Genomic DNA, 12,540 nt, shown 5'->3' with positions numbered 1-12,540 from the left:
GTATATATTATTGTTTAATATTGTTTAATTTATTGCTTGTCAGTCATTCACATTTATTAAAAATAGTCACTTTATTAAATAATGTGAGAAACTCTATGTTCTTTGCGAATAGTAAGTAGAACTTTTATGGAAATAGCATTTTGATAATAGTTTATATTTACAGTAGAAAATAGTTTGTATTTCACTGTGCTTTTGTTCTATAGGACCATGAATTATGAAAGGATGTGACAAGTATCAGTAATGCAGGAAGATGCAGAGGTAGAGCAAGAAGAGTAGTGAAAAGAGAGACCTAAATAAGGAGCAAATTATTGGCATGGGAAAAATTCCAATACAATTTCCTGGTCTGAACACTTCTGTGTTTAGAGGAAAAGAATTAATTCAACAGCTGAAACTGCTTGTAAATTTTGAAAGAAAGCAAAAACTTATGGAATTACCACAAAGTCAGACCAGGCCAATGCAAATAAAATTATCGCCATTGGAATGTGGTTGGAGGAGTGTTATAATGGATGGCAAAAGCATTGAATCAGATCTTATTGGAAAAGGTTAATATTTATGCTATTATTGGATTATAATGGTTAAATTACATACATACAAAAATCATGTGATATGATGTCTATTTTCAATTTTTTTTTTTTCTGATGTTTCAGTTCTAAATATTAGAACCTTATATAATTAATATCTTTGTTTTTTGCAGATACATTTGAAAGTTTTGAAACCTGGATTTTGGAAAACAAAATGATAACTTGTATGACCAGTAATTTAGCACGTAAGACTAGAATCAATTCATTTATAGTAAATGTATTATATATTCATATATTCATATATTATATATTCATTTATAGTAAATTTATGGGAATGGAAATGGATTGGCTGGATTTGCGTTATGAAAAGCCAAAGCATCCCTAAAGACGATTAAAAATAGGGCTGGTCAAAGATTAATGTATATTCCTACATATAAGGAACACACTGGTAAGAAAATACTTGTCAGTACTATATAATATAAAATTTATTTCTTCTCTTTTAATATCACTTTGTATTTTTCAGTGTTACATGATTTCTTTACACAGTTTGAGAATATAAAAATATTTGTAAAGAAAATTCATGAAGAATAGTGGGCTTGTTTGTCATCATGCGATAAAAGCATGTTGCGAGATAATTGGCATAAAAGATATATATGCCAAAGTACAAGGAGGAATGTAAAAGCATTCTTTGGTTTATTACAAATAGGTGTGAATATAAAGTATTTAAAGGCATATTATACTTTTTATTTAATTTATATTAGAAAGAAACATTTTTTTATTTATAAAAATATATATACACATATATATATATATATATGTTACACATAAAGCTAAAAAAAACGTAAATTGTGTCGATTAATTAATTAATTGTTTTATTTAATTATCAATTTATATATGTATCTCATTAACAATGATTTTTTGTTTACTTAAACTTGATATTGTACTTGGTTGTACATAAGAAACAATCTTTTTTATTTAGTATTTCAAGCATATTTTCATAGAACTTTAATTTAATTATTATATTAAAAATATTGAACAAAATAAAGAATTAAAGCTGGCTTTCTCTGTAGTCTCATGGCAGATTATATCAGTAATCATACTTTAATTATTGCAATATATCATGAAACAAATCAATATATCAAATATGCTATATCAAATATGTAGTGTAAAGATTTTAATGTTTTCGTATACGATCTATTTTTTATAATTTTTTCGTATACGATCTATTTTTTATTCTATCGATGTTTTCATAGTGATGCACCTTGAGCACTTTGCTTCATATATTTGCAATAAAAATATATTAAAGCAAATTATTTTGCAAATTTATTATTCTAATTTTTATTTAGAAAGAATAAGATTTAAAAAGACACATGAATTTTTTCAGATTGTTTTACATATTTCTATTGAAAAAAACGCATCAGATAAAACTGACTTTCCTGTACATTTTAAATGTGCCAAAAGATTTGCTCTTTATTCCACTTACTGCAATAATGTACACTAAAAATGATAGATCTATATTAAAAATGATAGATCTATATTTAGTAGTTGAAAAGAAAGAGAGGAGAAATGAAAAGTGTATCTAGAGAATTTAAAAGAATAAAAAACAAATCTAAAAATAATAATACATAAAAATTAATATTATGTATTTTTTCCATGAGGAATGTGGGGCGCACATTTATGCATTTATTTATTTAGATGAGATTTACTTTAGAGCACATTCAGTATTCAACTTTTATTTTATTTTCTCTTTCTTACGATATATAAGTATAACATAATTACCTGCAAATGCTATCATTTTTGTATGCTTACAGTGATACAGAAACAACATTACGAGTACTATATTTACAGATAACATCTCTATAATAAAAAAAGCACCAAAAATCTAATGGTGAAAAAAGGGTAAATATTGTAGACCAGCATAAGTATCAACCAATTATTTCACCGCTCTGTTTCATTAGAGTTGCAATTTTCTTTTATAATATCATAAATATTATAAATAAGATAGAGATTTCCATACGTTTCAAATAAATTTATATATTTTATATATGTAATACTGCGCACACATATTAAAAGGTGATAATATCGCAGTTATAATAAGATACAATCCTGGCAATGTAGCGATTTTTGGATTCTGAAAATAATTTAATTTGATTTATTTTTGAGAAATGCACACAATACTTTAGAACAAATTATTTTTGTGCCATGTATTACCTGTGTAAAATTCCACACGCAGTATCATATTGTCTGCGATATATGAAAAGCTTCGATGAAATAAATGGTTGAATATGATTGAGATATAAGAAAAGTATTTGTAATGTAGTAATATAGTACTTGTAATGAATAACGTTAATGTGGAATACATAAATATTTTATATTTTAATTTCATGTAATCGAGATGTGATAAGACACTCATGATTACTTTAAAAATGTGTCCACAAATACCATGTAACTTCAATAGCTGCACATTCGTCAAATTAATCCTATTACGTTAAATGAATCACACCAGCTTGTTTTAATTTAATCTAACCTAACCAATTATATTATATGCTCCTCATTAAAATGTGTAAAACTGTACGTCACACATTTAATACGATTAATATACTACGTAATAAAATGTAATACACTAATGAAATAATTAAATATTATTTTTTAAAGCATGATAAAATCCAGGAGCATACGCTTGTATTTACATTCGATATCCAAAGACACTGAGAGGTTAAGTTAGGTTAGGTTAGGTTAGATCAAACAAATTTATCGTTTAACAGTTGGCAGCCCTACGAGATAGGCTGTGCAGCACTGCGCGCGCGTATACAAAATAAATTTGAAATCGCTTCTAGCATAACCGTCTTCACGCGATCGACTTTATTTGAATTGCACCGAATCGAATTATGATGCCGATTTGTCCGAATGTAATTCGGGACATCGCGATGCTGTATAAGCGTCGAATGAGCACAAATTATCACGCAAATATGATAAATTAAATCTACTCACCGGCTGTTCCACAGGCCTCCTCGGGACAGTTCGCTCGCCTCGGGACGTCCTATTCCGATCTTGATGCACACAAATCCACACGACGCGAACGCGCGACACTTTATTCGGCACTCCTGATATTCGCTCGCATTCGATAATCATCATCAAGGGCGCGAATAACGCGACGCAACTTCGCTCCATCTTCGCAATGACGCCATCACTGAATATCGTCAAAAATCGCTGTCGCGCGTTTCCATCGACACACTATAAAAGTCGCGCGATCATCCTTCGACACTCTCGACGCTCGTTCACTCGCGATATTCGTTTAAAAACGGTTAAAAGATGCGAAAAATGCGGACGTACGACGATCCGTGTAACTGTGTATGACTCCGATTCACGCGCCAACATGGCGGCCGTATGACGCGATTGACGTTGCAGTGACGAGCAGTCACGCGCCAACATGGCGGCCGAATCAGTGCGCACTCGTTTCTGCGCATGGCCATTCCAGCGCGCAACTTTGATTTCTCAATATTGTCTACGGCTTTAATTAATAGCACATAATGATAAATATATAAAGATGGAATCAATTAATCATATTGGTCATATATGTAGACTTGCCCGAAGAAATAGAAATAAAATTAAGAGATATTTTTAATTTCTTTTTTTTTAGTAAAGGATGGAAATGTCTATTCATTGGCCTGTACTTTTTTTTCCTCTTTCGCGCAATTTCGATTCAATATATAACGTAGAAAATTCATTGTATATTATGCTAATGATATGAATTACGAACGATTCGATTGTTTTACTGTTGCCGCTCGCCGCCCGCTGCTCGCTGTCCGCTGCTGCTGCCCGCTGCCCTATGCTGCTGATGTCGGCTGAGAGACCCACATTCTGAAAAAGAAAAAAAAAATAAGAAAAAGAAGGGAACAAATTAGAATAAAAAGAGAAACAAATTAAAATAAAGAATAAAGTTTAAATAAAAGGCTCCTTAAACATAAAAGTAGGGAAATAGAAAAATTAGAGGCAAAAGACAGAGATGAGCGAAAGCTCGAAACTGTAAAAGGAAAGAGAATTAACTAAAAAAAAAAAAAAAAAAAAAATGCCCGCTGCTGCTGTCCGCTGTCCGCTTCCCGCTGTTCGCTTCCCGCTGTCCTCTGTCCGCTTCCCGCTGTCCTCTGTCCGCTTCCCGCTGTCCGTTGTCCGCTTCCCGCTGTCCGCTGTCCGCTTCCCGCTGTCCGCTGTCCGCATCCCGCTGTCCGCCGTCCGCTTTTCGCTGTCCGCTTCTCGCTGTCCGCTTCCCGCTATCCGCTGTCCGCTTTTCGCTGTCCGCTTCCCGCTGTCCGCTTCCCGCTGTCCGCTTCCCGCTGTCCGCTTCCCGCTGTCCGCTGTCCTCTTCCCGCTCTCCGCTTCCCGCTGTCCGCTGTCCGCTGTCCGCTTCCCGCTGTCCGCTGTCCGTTTCCCGCTGTCCGCTTCCCGCTGTCCGCTGTCAGCTGTCCGCTTCCCGCTGTCCGCTTCCCGCTTCCCGCTGTCCGCTGTCCGCTGTCCGCTGTCCGCTGTCCGCTGTCCGCTGTTCGCTGCCCGCTTTTCGCTGTCCGCATCCCGCTGTCCGCCGTCCGCTTTTCGCTGTCCGCTTCTCGCTGTCCGCTTCCCGCTGTCCGCTTCCCGCTGTCCGCTTCCCGCTGTCCGCTTCCCGCTGTCCGCTTCCCGCTGTCCGCTGTCCGCTTCCCGCTCTCCGCTTCCCGCTGTCCGCTGTCCGCTGTCCGCTTCCCGCTGTCCGCTGTCCGTTTCCCGCTGTCCGCTTCCCGCTGTCCGCTGTCCGCTGTCCGCTTCCCGCTGTCCGCTTCCCGCTTCCCGCTGTTCGCTGTCCGCTGTCCGCTATCCGCTGTTCGCTGCCCGCTTTTCGCTGTCCGCATCCCGCTGTCCGCCGTCCGCTTTTCGCTGTCCGCTTCTCGCTGTCCGCTTCCCGCTGTCCGCTGTCCGCTTCTCGCTGTCCACTTCTCGCTGTCCACTTCCCGCTGTCCGCTTCCCGCTGTCCGCTGTCCGCTTCCCGCTGTCCGCTTCCCGCTGTCCGCTTCTCGCTGTCCGCTTCCCGTTATCCGCTGTCCGCTTTTCGCTGTCCGCTGTCCGCTGTCCGCTGTCCGCTTCCCGCTGTTCGCTGCCCGCTTTTCGCTGTCCGCTTCCCGCTCTCCGCTTCACGCTGTCCGCTGTCCGCTTCCCGCTGTCCGCTGTCCGTTTCCCGCTGTCTGCTTCCCGCTGTCCGCTGTCCGCTTCCCGCTGTCCGCTTCCCGCTGTCCGCTTGCCGCTGTCCGCTGTCCGCTTCCCGCTGTCCGCTTCCCGCTTCCCGCTGTCCGCTGTCCGCTGAACGCTGTCCGCTGTCCGCTTCCCGCTGTCCGCTTCCCGCTGTCCGCTGTCCGCTTCCCGCTGTCCGCATCCCGCTGTCCGCTTCCCGCTGTCCGCTTCCCGTTATCCGCTGTCCGCTGTCCGCTGTCCGCTGTCCGCTTCCCGCTGTTCGCTGCCTGCTTTTCGCTGTCCGCTTCCCGCTCCCCGCTCTCCGCTTCCCGCTGTCCGCTGTCCGCTGTCCGCTTCCCGCTGTCCGCTTCCCGCTGTCCGCTGTCCGCTGTCCGCTTCCCGCTGTCCGCTTCCCGCTTCCCGTTGTCCGCTGTCCGCTGTCCGCTGAACGCTGTCCGCTGTCCGCTTCCCGCTGTCCGCTTCCGCTGTCCGCTGTCAGCTTTCCGCTGTCAGCTTCCCGCTGTCCGCATCCCGCTGTCCGCTGTCCGCTGTCCGCTGTCCGCTTCCCGCTGTCCGCTGTCCGCTTCCCGCTGTCCGCTGTCCGTTTCCCGCTTCCCGCTGTCCGCTTCCCGCTGTCCGCTGTCCGCTGTCCGCTTCCCGCTGTCCGCTTCCCGCTTCCCGCTGTCCGCTGTCCGCTGCCCGCTGTCCGCTGTCCGCTACCCGCTGTCCGCTTCCGCTGTCCGCTGTCAGCTTCCCGCTGTCCGCTTCCCGCTGTCCGCCTCCCGCTGTCCGCTGTCCGCTTCACGCTGTCCGCTGTCCGCTGTCCGCTTCCCGCTGTCCGCTGTCCGCTTCTCGCTGTCCGCTTCTCGCTGTCCGCTTCTCGCTGTCCGCTTCCCGCTATCCGCTGTCCGCTTTTCGCTGTCCGCTTCCCGCTGTCCGCTGTCCGCTTCCCGCTGTCTGCTGTCCGCTTCCCGCTGTCCGCTTCCCGCTGTCCGCTGTCCGCTGTCCGCTGTCCGCTTCCCGCTGTCCGCTTCCCGCTGTCCGCTGTCAGCTTCCCGCTGTCAGCTTCCCGCTGTCCGCTTCCCGCTGTACGCTTCCCGCTGCTGCTGCTGCTGCTGCTGCTGCCCGCTGCCCGCTGCTGCTGATGTCGGCTGAGAGACCCACATTCTGAAAAAGAAAAAAAAATAAGAAAAAGAAGGGAACAAATTAGAATAAAAAGAGAAACAAATTAAAATAAAGAATAAAGTTTAAATAAAAGGCTCCTTAAACATAAAAGTAGGGAAATAGAAAAATTAGAGACAAAAGACAGAGATGAGCGAAAGCTCGAAACTGTAAAAGGAAAGAGAATTAAATAAAAAAAAAGATAAAAAAAATGCCCGCTGCTGCTGTCCGCTGTCCGCTTCACGCTGCCGCTGTCCGCTTCCCGCTGTCTGCTGTCCGCTTCCCGCTGTCCGCTGTCCGCTTCCCGCTGTCCGCTTCCGCTGTTCGCTGTCAGCTTCCCGCTGTCAGCTTCCCGCTGTCCGCATCCCGCTGTCCGCTTCCCGCTGTCCGCTTCCCGCTGTCCGCTTCCCGCTGTCCGCTTCCCGCTGTCCGCTGTCCGCTTTTCGCTGTCCGCTTCCCGCTGTCCGCTGCCCGCTTCCCGCTGTCTGCTGTCCGCTTCCCGCTGTCCGCTTCCCGCTGTCCGCTGTCCGCTGTCCGCTGTCCGCTGTCCGCTTCCCGCTGTCCGCTTCCGCTGTCCGCTGTCAGCTTCCCGCTGTCCGCTTCCCGCTGTCCGCTTCCCGCTGTCCGCTTCCCGTTGCTGCTGCTGCTGCCCGCTGCCCGCTGCTGCTGATGTCGGCTGAGAGACCCACATTCTGAAAAAGAAAAAAAAATAAGAAAAAGAAGGGAACAAATTAGAATAAAAAGAGAAACAAATTAAAATAAAGAATAAAGTTTAAATAAAAGGCTCCTTAAACATAAAAGTAGGGAAATAGAAAAATTAGAGGCAAAAGACAGAGATGAGCGAAAGCTCGAAACTGTAAAAGGAAAGAGAATTAAATAAAAAAAAAGATAAAAAAAATGCCCGCTGTTGCTGTCCGCTGTCCGTTTCACGCTGCCGCTGTCCGCTTCCCGCTGTCTGCTGTCCGCTTCCCGCTGTCCGCTGTCCGCTTCCCGCTGTCCGCTTCCCGCTGTCCGCTGTCCGCTGTCCGCTGTCCGCTGTCCGCTTCCCGCTGTCCGCTTCCCGCTGTCCGCTGTCAGCTTCCCGCTGTCAGCTTCCCGCTGTCCGCTGTCCGCTTCCCGCTGTCCGCTGTCCGCTTCCCGCTGTCCGCTGTCCGTTTCCCGCTGTCCGCTTCCCGCTGTCCGCTGTCCGCTTCCCGCTGTCCGCTGTCCGCTTCCCGCTGTCCGCTGTCCGCTGTCCGCTTCCCGCTGTCCGCTTCCCGCTTCCCGCTGTCCGCTGTCCGCTGTCCGCTGTCCGCTTCCCGCTGTCCGCTTCCCGCTGTCCGCTGTCAGCTTCCCGCTGTCCGCTTCCCGCTGTCCGCTTCCCGCTGTCCGCTGTCGGCTTCACGCTGTCCGCTGTCCGCTTCCCGCTGTCCGCTTCTCGCTGTCCGCTTCTCGCTGTCCGCTTCCCGCTATCCGCTGTCCGCTTTTCGCTGTCCGCTTCCCGCTGTCCGCTGACCGCTTTCCGCTGTCCGCTGTCCGCTTCCCGCTGTCCGCTTCCCGCTGTCCGCTGTCCGCTTCCGCTGTCAGCTTCTCACTGTCCGCTTCCCGCTGTCCGCTTCGCGCTGTCCGCTTCCCGCTGTCCGCTGTCCGCTTTCCGCTGCTGCTGCTGCTGCTGCTGCTGCTGCTGCTGCCCGCTGCCCGCTGCTGCTGATGTCGGCTGAGAGACCCACATTCTGAAAAAGAAAATAAAATAAGAAAAAGAAGGGAACAAATTAGAATAAAAAGAGAAACAAATTAAAATAAAGAATAAAGTTTAAATAAAAAGCTCCTTATACATAAAAGTAGGGAAATAGAAAAATTAGAGACAAAAGACGGATATGAGCGAAACCTCGAAACTGTAAAAAGAAAGAGTATCAAATTAAAAAGAAAAAAATGCCCGCTGCCGGCTGCTGCTGCTCGCTGCCCGCTGCCCGCTGCTGCTACTGCTGCTGCTGCTTAATTTTTCCTTTACTTTTTCACTTTAATTTTTGCTCGCGTATTGTCCCGCCAACGGAGAGTTAGAAGCAATGGATTTCTTCATGCATTTATAAATTGATATACGAAATGCAATATTTCGCGCCTCGCGTTTCACACAATGCGGCCATCTTTTTTGCTGTTTAGTATCGCCATCTGCATTCGCGTTAAACGCCAGAATTACGTAGTCTAGATGCTTCGACTGCCGGTAAAGTCATCATTTTGTGCATGTCGGTAAATTGTTAGAATCACGTCGCGCAAGCATGATTTTTTTTATTTGTAGTATAATAAAATATGTAATTAAAAATTCATATAAGAAACGTATTTTTAATCAAATTACATATACTTATTCCGTTACCCTAATACTTGTACGTTAACAGATTTAGGTTACACACATTGCATATAGCTTCCAGAGAAAAGTATCCAGAAGCACAAATATTTTATAGACGAAAAACATGCGAAGATGAAACAATAGATTAAAGAAGCCTTATAATCATTGTACTTTTATGTATAAACGTTTCACAAAATAAAATCTTTATAAATGAAGTGTTACATTAAAAATATTAGTATAAAATTAAATATCCGTCAGATTAAAAATTTTTTGTCCTTTTTTTTCTTTAGAATTTTTTTATTTTTTTTTTCTAAAGATTCTTTAAGCGAGAACTGCTTCTTTCGCAAGACTATTGAACAATTTGAATATTTGATATTTTTCTAGTAGTTTAAATTTCGTGAAAAAATTCGAGAGAAAATTAGATTTTATTGTATTACTGCACATATCGATTAAATGCTATATCAAATATGTAGTGTAAATATTTTAATTCTTTTGTATACGATCTACTTTTTATTCTATCTATGTTTTCATAGTGATGCACCTTGAGCACTTTGCTTCATATGTTTGCAATAAAAATATATTAAAGCAAATTATTTTGCAAATTTATTATTCTAATTTTTATTTAGAAAGATTAAGATTAAAAAAGACGTATGAATTTTTTCAGATATTTCTATTGAAAAAAACGCATCAGATAAAACTGACTTTCCTGTACATTCTAAATGTGCCAAAAGATTTGCTCTCTGTTCCACTTACTGCAATAATGTACACTAAAAATGACAGATCTATATTAAAAATGATAGATCTATATTTAGTAGTTGAAAAAAAAGAGAGGAGAAATGAAAAGTGTATCTAGAGAATTTAAAAGAATAAAAAACAAATCTAAAAATAATAATACATAAAGATTAATATTATGTATTTTTTTCATGAGGAATGTGGGGCGCACATTTATGCATTTATTTATTTAGATGAGATTTACTTTAGAGCACATTCAGTATTCAACTTTTATTTTATTTTCTCTTTCTTACGATATATAAGTATAACATAATTACCTGCAATTAACCAATCAACCAATTATTCCACCGCTCTGTTTCATTACAGTTGCAATTTTCTTTTATAATATCACGAATATTATAAATAAGTTAAAGATTTCAGTACGTTTCAAATAAATTTATATATTTTATGTATGTAATACTGCGCACACATATTAAAAGGTGATAATATCGCAGTTATAATAAGATACAATCCTGGCAATGTAGCGATGTTTGGATTCTGAAAATAATTTAATTTGATTTATTTTTGAGAAATGCACACAATACTTGAGAGCAAATTATTTTTGTGCCATGTATTACCTGTGTAAAATTCCACACGCGGTATCATATTGTCTGCGATATACGAAAAGCTTCATCGATGAAATAAATGGTTGAATATGATTGAGATATAAGAAAAGTACTTGTAATGTAGTAATATAGTATTTGTAATGAATAACGTTAATATGGAATACATAAATATTTTATATTTTAATTTCATGTAATCGAGATGTGATAAGACACTCATGATTACTTTAAAAATGTGTCCACAAATATCATGTAACTTCAATAGCTGCACATTCGTCAAATTAAACCTATTACGTTAAATGAATCACAGCAGCTTGTTTTAATTTAATCTAACCTAACCAATTATATTATATGCTACTCATTAAAATGTGTAAAACTGTACGTCGCACATTTAATACGATTAATATATTACGTAATAAAATGTAATACACTAATGAAATAATTAAATATTATTTTTTAAAGCATGATACAATCCAGGCAGCATATGCTTGTGTTTACATTCGATATCCAAAGACACTGAGAGGTTAGGTTAGGTTAGATCAAACAAATTTATCGTTTAACAGTTGGCAACCCTACGAGATAGGCTGTGCAGCACTGCGCGCGCGTATACAAAATTCAAATCGCTTCTAGCATAATCATCTTCACGCGATCGACTTATTTGAATTGCACCGAATCGAATTATTATGCGGCGCCGATTTGTCCGAATGTAATTCGGGACATCGCGATGCTGTATAAGCGTCGAATGAGCACGAATTGTCACGCAAATATGATAAATCAAATCTACTCAGGCGGCTGTTCCATAGGACGCTCCTCCTCGGGACAGTTCGCTCGCCTCGGGACGTCCTATTCCGATCTTGATGCACACAAATCCACACGATATCATCAATGCGAACGCGCGACACTTTATTCGGCATTCCCGATATTCGCTCGCATCCGATAATCATCATCAAGGGCGCAAATAACGCGACGCGACTTCGCTCCATCTTCGAAATGACGCCATCACTGAATATCGTCAAAAATCGCTGTCGCGCGTTTCCATCGACACACTATGAAAGTCGCGCGATCATCCTTGAACACTTTCGACGCTCGTTCACTCGCGATATTCGTTTAAAAACGGTTAAAAGACGCGAAAAATGTGGACGTTCGACGATCCGTGTAACTGCGTATGACTCCGAGTCACGTATGACGCGTATGACGTAGCTATGACGCGTATGACGTAGCAGTCACGCGCCAACATGGCGGCCGAACCACTGCGCATGACAATTCCTGCGCGCAACGTTCGCACAACTTTGATTTCTGAAATATTGTCTACGGCTTTAATTAATAGCACATAATGATAAATATATAAAGATGGAATCAATTAATCATATTGGTCATATATGTAGACTTGCCTGAAGAAAGAGAGTTGTTCTCGATGTTCACTTTTAAAGGAATAAAGAGAATTATATATAAATGTAAATAAATTATCCAAAGAGAGAAAAAATTGAGAGATATTTTTAATTTTTTAATAAAAAATGGAAATGTCTATTCATAGGCTTGTTCTTCTTTTCCTCTTTTGTGCAATTTCGATTCAATATATAACGTAGAAAATTCATAGTATATTGCATTTATTTTTATATATTCACAACTATAATATTCGCACGATTATTTTTTGACATTTACAATACTCGTGTGCCTTGTTCTCGATGTTCACTTTTAAAGGAATAAAGAGAATTATATATAAATGTAAATAAATTGTCCAAAGAGATAAAAAATTAAGGGATATTTTTAGTTTTTTTAGTAAAGGTTGGAAATGTCTATTCATGATAGAAATGCAAAAAAAGAAAATTATTATGTTTAAAATAATAATTTCATATGAAATACAACATTAAAAGTTACATTATAGAACTTGACTTTCTAAAAGCGTAATAAAACAATCAAATAGTAGACAGAGAAAAGACTAATTGTAAAAGAAAAAAAGTTGTTAACTTAACTAAATCATTTAACTAAATTATTACCTTTT

At 41.3% G+C, this 12,540-nt stretch overlaps 1 long non-coding RNA gene across 1 annotated transcript; it reads left to right on the top strand.

Annotated features, from left to right (window-relative positions):
* LOC112639088 lies at positions 1-1,253 on the top strand. The gene is made up of 4 exons (XR_003123291.1): positions 1-111; positions 204-542; positions 695-969; positions 1,045-1,253. It is a non-coding gene; the product is annotated as an uncharacterized LOC112639088 (long non-coding RNA).
* The last annotated feature ends 11,287 nt before the right edge of the window (positions 1,254-12,540 follow it).

The sequence above is a fragment of the Camponotus floridanus genome, unplaced genomic scaffold, assembly GCF_003227725.1.
Source record: "Camponotus floridanus strain SB8 unplaced genomic scaffold, Cflo_v7.5 scaffold107, whole genome shotgun sequence".
NCBI lineage: Eukaryota > Metazoa > Arthropoda > Insecta > Hymenoptera > Formicidae > Camponotus > Camponotus floridanus.
This window is presented reverse-complemented; position numbering and strand designations above follow the sequence as displayed.